The sequence below is a fragment of the Phalaenopsis equestris genome, unplaced genomic scaffold (assembly GCF_001263595.1).
Source record: "Phalaenopsis equestris unplaced genomic scaffold, ASM126359v1 Scaffold000002, whole genome shotgun sequence".
Classification (NCBI taxonomy): Eukaryota; Viridiplantae; Streptophyta; class Magnoliopsida; order Asparagales; family Orchidaceae; genus Phalaenopsis; species Phalaenopsis equestris.
In genome coordinates, this window is record NW_018164444.1 from 21,331,394 (window position 1) to 21,337,742 (window position 6,349).

A 6,349-nucleotide genomic window follows, 5' to 3' on the forward strand; every position below is an offset into this window, starting at 1 on the left:
GATCATGTCATTCTTTCATTTTTTTCCTAATAAATCATCGCATTATCTTAATATTCATTCCTAATTTCTTCAATCTCATTCAATTGCAATAATCTTTTCTCACTAGCTTTTCTTTTATCGCCCAGAAATTCTTTTATCGCCCAGTAAGCTTTATGTTCTAATTCAACTGGCAAGTGACAAGTCTTCCCAAAAATTAATCTATATGGGGACATTATAATAGGTGTATTATAAGCTGTCCTGTATGCCCATAATGTAGTATCTAATCTAATGGACCAATCCATTTTGTTAGGATTAATACTATTCCCTAAAATTCTCTTAATTTCACGATTTCATACTTTCACTAAACCACTAGTCTGGGGATGATAAGCAGTTACAATTTTATGTATTATATTATATTTTCCCACCAATCTTTTAATTGTTGTATTTCTAAAATGAGATCCTCCAACAGTAATGATTGCTCTCAGCATTCCATATCTTGTAAAACTATTTTAATTAAAAATTTTGAAGCACTTCAAGCATTGCATCTAGGTAAAGTGATTGCTTCTATCCATTTTGAAACATAATCCACCGCAATAATAATATATATATATTTCCAAATGAAGGCATGAATCACCTCATAAAATATAATCCTCATGCATCAAAAATTTCAATTTCTTAATTAAAATTTACAGGCATTTCATTTCTTCCAGAAATATTATCTACTCTCTGACATCAATCACATGTTTATATATATATATATAGTAGGCCAATAAAATCCAGATTGTAAAATTTTTTGAGCAGTTCTATCATTCCCAAAATGTCCTCCAAATTCAGAATCATGACATTTTTGCGTACTCTCCTAAATTTCTTTGTAAGGCACACATCGTCTTATAACTAAATCTTTACATTGTTTATACAAATGAGGATCATCCCAAAAATGAGATTTTGCATCATAAATGAATTTTTTTTTCCTATTGTTTTGTCAGTCCATATGGTAAAATACCACTAACAATATAATTCACTAACAAAATACCACTAACAATATAATTCATAATATCAGCATACCAAGGTATTTCCCATCCTTTTACATTATAAAGTTGTTTATCAGGAAAAGTATCTTTAATATCTCTCTCCAGATCAAGTATTTCTTCCAGTTCTAACCTCGATAGATGATCAACTACTTGATTATCAGTCATTTTCCTATTGACTACTACAAAATGAAACTCTTGCATCAGAAGTATCCATCTAATACATCTTGGTTTTGCATCCTTATTTTGCTTCAAATAATTAATAGCAGAATGGTCAGTATGCACAACACATTTAGTTCCAATCAAATATGATATAAAAATATGATATCCAATCAAATATGATATAAACTTATCAAAAACATACACAATGACTAATAACTCTCTTTCAGTAGGGGTATAGTATAGTTAATCTGAGCATCATTAAGAGTCTTACTAGCATAATATATGACCTTGAAAATCATATCATATTTCTGCCATAAAATAGCTCCAATTGCATAATTACTTGCATCACACATTAATTTAAAAGGTTTCTCCCAGTCCAGTGAAACAATTATAGAAGCAGTGATCAATTTTTTTGTTAAGGTTTCAAAGGCTTTAAGGCAATATTGGTTAAAGTCAAGCTTTGCATCTTTTTCTAGAAGTTGGCATAAAGGCTTAGTAATTTTTGAAAAATCTTTGATATATCGCCTGTAGAATACAACATGTCCTAAAAAGCTCCTGACTCCTCTTACAGTAATAGGTGGAGGTAGGTTTGATATAACCTGAATTTTTTGCAGGATCTTCTTCCATGCCATTTTCTAAAATTTTATGTCCAAGAACAATTCCTCCTGCAACCAGAAACTGACATTTCTCCCAGTTCAAAATGAGATTAATCTTTTTAGAACATTCCAGAACTTTCTCTAGTTGATTTCAACATATTTCAAAGGAAGTTCAAAGGAAGTTCTAAATACAAGTTCTAAATACAAAAAAATCATCCATAAGAACTTCAATCCCTTTTTCAATCAAATCACTAAAAATTGACATCATACATCTTTGAAATGTTGCAGGTGCGTTACATAATCCAAAAAGCTTTCACCGAAAAGTAAAATTTCCATAAGGACTAGTAAATGTTGTTTTCTCTTGATCCTCAGGGGCTACAGATAGTTTGTGATAACCGGTATATCCATCTAGATAATGAAAATATTTGTGCTCAACCAATTTATCCAACATCTGGTCCAAAAAGGGTAAAGGAAAATGATCCTTTTGGGTGGCAGAATTTAATTTTCTATAATCTATGCTAATTCGTCATCCAGTGACTTGTCTTGTTGATATTAATTCATTATGTTCATTTGTCACTACAGTTACACCTCCTTTATTCGTAACACAGTGAATTGGACTCGCCAAAGCACTGTCTGAAATATGATAAATTATTCCCGAACTAACCATTTTATAATGTCTTTCTTAACCACTTCTTTCATCAAAGGATTCAATCTCCTTTGAGGATCAGTTCTTGGTTTATGTTGATCTTTCAAAAAAATTCTATGCATACAGATTGAAGGACTGATTCCTTTAATATCAGCTAATGTATATCCAAAGTCTTTCTTATATTTTTTTTAAAGTTTCTAACAACTGTTATTCTTGCGCATCAGTTAGTTCTGAGGATACTATGACAGGTAGTGTAGATGAATCTCCTAAGAATGCATACTTTAAATGTGTAGGAAGTATTTTCAATTCTAGTTTCGGGGGTTTCTTAATGGATGAAATCAAATTGTTGTTGTTTTTTGTATTATTAACATTTCAAATTTTTCCTGAACATATTTCAGTTCTTCCGTACTCGATTCCTTAGACTCATATTGGATTTTATCCTCTTCTTGATATTCCTAATTAATAAAATTGGTAGGATGTAAATTTTAATTATTTGTTTCTTTCTGAAATTACAGTCAAACCATAGGATAGCTTGGGAAGTCACCAAGTTTCTCCACAGGATCTATGACAACCCCTAGTTCCTTTTCCTTGGATTTCATAACAATGTTCCAAATTTGAGCCATTCCCCTTTAACTGTCCTTTGGTCTGATGTTTTGAAAAGTCTTACCCCTTGAAATTCTTGAAGGCAATATTCCCTAATCTAAATCAAGAGTTTTCTTTGGTGACTTCAGTTATCTAAGATGTGATTAACTATAGGGGCTTGCCTTTGTAGGAAACTTTGAGAACCCAGCTTAATATAAACCCTATTTAATATTTCATATTAAATAGGAAAACTTGTCGGTCAGTATAAAATAATGGTTTCACAGATATAAACAGATGTTGTAAATTCTTTAGTTTTTTTAATCGAGCTTCACCTTTAAGTAGTGTGTCTACCCTTCAGGATAGATGCATTACTTGAGGTGTTAAGCTTGTTTATTTAAAATTCTAAGGATATGGGATCGGTTCGGTCTTGTATTTTTAAAACTTAAAATATTACTTTTTAAACTTATATATACATATATTAAATTAAACTTGGTGTCGAGATATCCATTTTGGCGATCGACAAATCCCAAACATTTAAACGACTGAAACCTTCTGGTGACTCCGCTGGGGATGAGTTTCTCTCTCTATTTAAATTAGGGAATCTTCACTTCATACATCGGTAATGTGTCCATGTCCCTTATGGACCAGATTGCCCTTCCTCCATTGACATGCTTCACCCATTTCTTTCTTGGGTAAGTACGGTCAACTCTTTTGGATTTCAGGACCGTCTATTCAATTACCTTTGAACAGAGAGGTTCAGGAGTTCATTAGGACTATTATCTTTGTGTGGGGTTGGACCCCTGATAAGTGTGTTTGTGAACTAGTTTCACCTAGGTAATGTGCATTGTGAAGTTGGTCCCACATTGGGTCCTAAACTTTACTTTTCTCCTCCTATCTTTTCGAGTTTGGTTTGCTGCTTTGCAAGTTATAACAAGTCATTGCATTCTTTTTTTCTTTTTTAACCTTTCCCATTTAATTAATTATATTCTCCAACTTTTAATTTACCTTACTAAATCTTAAAGTCTCACAACTAAAATTAAATAAAAATAAGAAAGACTTGCCCAGTCTACAGAATTTCCCTTGTTAATTTTTACTATTTGCACTAGAATTACAAAGTATTGGCCAAATACTAACCCTAGAACTTTCTTTTTTAAGCTGCTGCAATGGAGTTCCTGATGCTCACTTTCTCCTGCAACTTGCCGATAGGCGGTGATGCCCTCAATGTTGCCCCCACCATCAAGTTTGGAGTCGGATTCGACGAATTCAAATTTGTACTTGGAAAGGCCCCATTTCTTGTAATGAAAGTTGCCACTCCAGAAATACATGAGCCTACTGTTGAGTTTCAACTAAACTGTCCTCAAGTTTACCCTTATTATAAGAAGGTGAAGACTACTGCTACCCCAACACCTATAAAATATGTTGTTCCCTTAAGATTTATTACACCTACTGTCGTCAGATTCACTGTCACTTCTTTGTCATCTGTCAAAGGAAAGGAAGTTATGATTGTTGAAGATATAGTTGAAGGATTTATTGCCCCACCCTCAGTACTTGAAATTGGGTCTAGTTCAAAGTCTGTACCATTAACCAGGTCGCAGAGAAGAAAACATAGTCAAAGGATTCAGAGGGCTACTAAAATTTGAGCTCCAGAGAAGGTACCTGTTGATGAGATTCCTCACTAAGTGGAACTCGAATTGCTTAATACCTCTCCGCTGCTGCGAGCAAGTATGTTTCACCCTTTAATGGGTGCCAATGGTTATGAAAGCATTCAGTAGATTGATGTTGCCTTACCATTACTTCATGTTCATGATGAGGAGAGAGAGAAACCCACTCCTATCACCAAGGTTCGTATAGTATTTCAGAGATCGGCCGTCAAAGAAGGATGTTTAGTTGTTGAGCTACTTAAGTGGGTGGGATGTGCAATATCCCTCCGATTGAAAAAAGAGATTTTGAAGGATGTTAAACCTGTCCAAAAGTCTCAAAGAATAGCTGAAGTTTTTCCACTCGCATTCCCATCAAATTCTGTATAGGAAGCCGAGTTAGTACTACTGTCACCCCCACCGATTTTGTTACCACTAGTGCTCCAAGGCCTGCAGAACGTCGATCAGCCAAGTTACATCTTGGTCCAAGGATACTACCAGCTATTGCTCTTAAGAATGTTCTAAAAAAGAAGAAAGTAATGAAGTCACCCGATGTTGTATTTAGTCCACACCGCAAGGATCATGCCTATCTTCAACGCAACGATGTCTCTATTGAGACACCCCATCTCAAGACATCACCATCAGAAAATAAGGTATGAGTACTGATACACCTAAAACATTTTTATACCTATTTTTTATATATTGCACTTTAATGGAAGGTATTTTTGTGTTTTTTTCTTGCAGACACAAGTAAAAATGAAAAAAATGCTTAAAGGAGTGAAAAAGGATCAAATTTGGAGCAAAAATGCGAAAAATTTTGCAAAAGAGTTTTGGCGCCTAAGCGCTAGATCCGATGCTTAAGCACTGGTTAAACAGAGAAGGCCGTGCCTAAGCACCGCGACACCGTAGCCCCGCGACACCGTGCTTAAGCGCCAGTGGCAGTTACTAGAGGAGTAAAATTGGTTTTCACGAATTTTGAGGCACCCATTGGCTTAATAGGTGGTTGTAACCACCATGGATGAAATTTATCATGGATGAAATCATCTCTTAGGCAAATACATCAAATCAAGACACATTTTGAAGAGATCCCAAGGTACCTCTTAGAAAATTTTGAAGAGATCACACATTTTGAAGAGATCCCAAGGTACCTCTTAGAAAACTATAAAAGAAAGAAGAGAGGACTTAGAAAAGAGTACTTAAAATATTGGCAAGTTTTGAAATTTCTTCTCTCGGGAGTTAGTTCAGAAAAATTTTCAGGAACCACTTTTTATTTACTTTATTCATTTTATTATTTTGTTTTGAGTGATTGTAAAAGAGAAGAGATTTAAAGGAACTTCAAGAGTTTGGTGGAGGACTTGAGATAAGTTTTTATCTTTTTGTTTTAGATTACTTTTGGTTTTAATCGAGGCTTGTTGTTGGTTTGACAATGATTTCTTCTTTTAAACTAAAGTGTGGTTTTGTTTTCTCCATGGATTCCGAGTAGTTTTCCTTATCTTTCTTCCAAAAAGGATAAGTAATTAAGTTTTGTATAGAAGGTTTGGAGAGTATTGATCTTTAATGTTGGAAGAAGTTGTGATGATTTAAAGTCATGCACTTCATTTGCTTCTTGATTTGGCCAATCCAGATGTTAAAATTTTTTGTGAGAACATGTAAGAACCAGGCTGGTATTGTCTCAGTCAACAATTGAAAAGAATCACATGAGGTTGTATGAATGAGAAT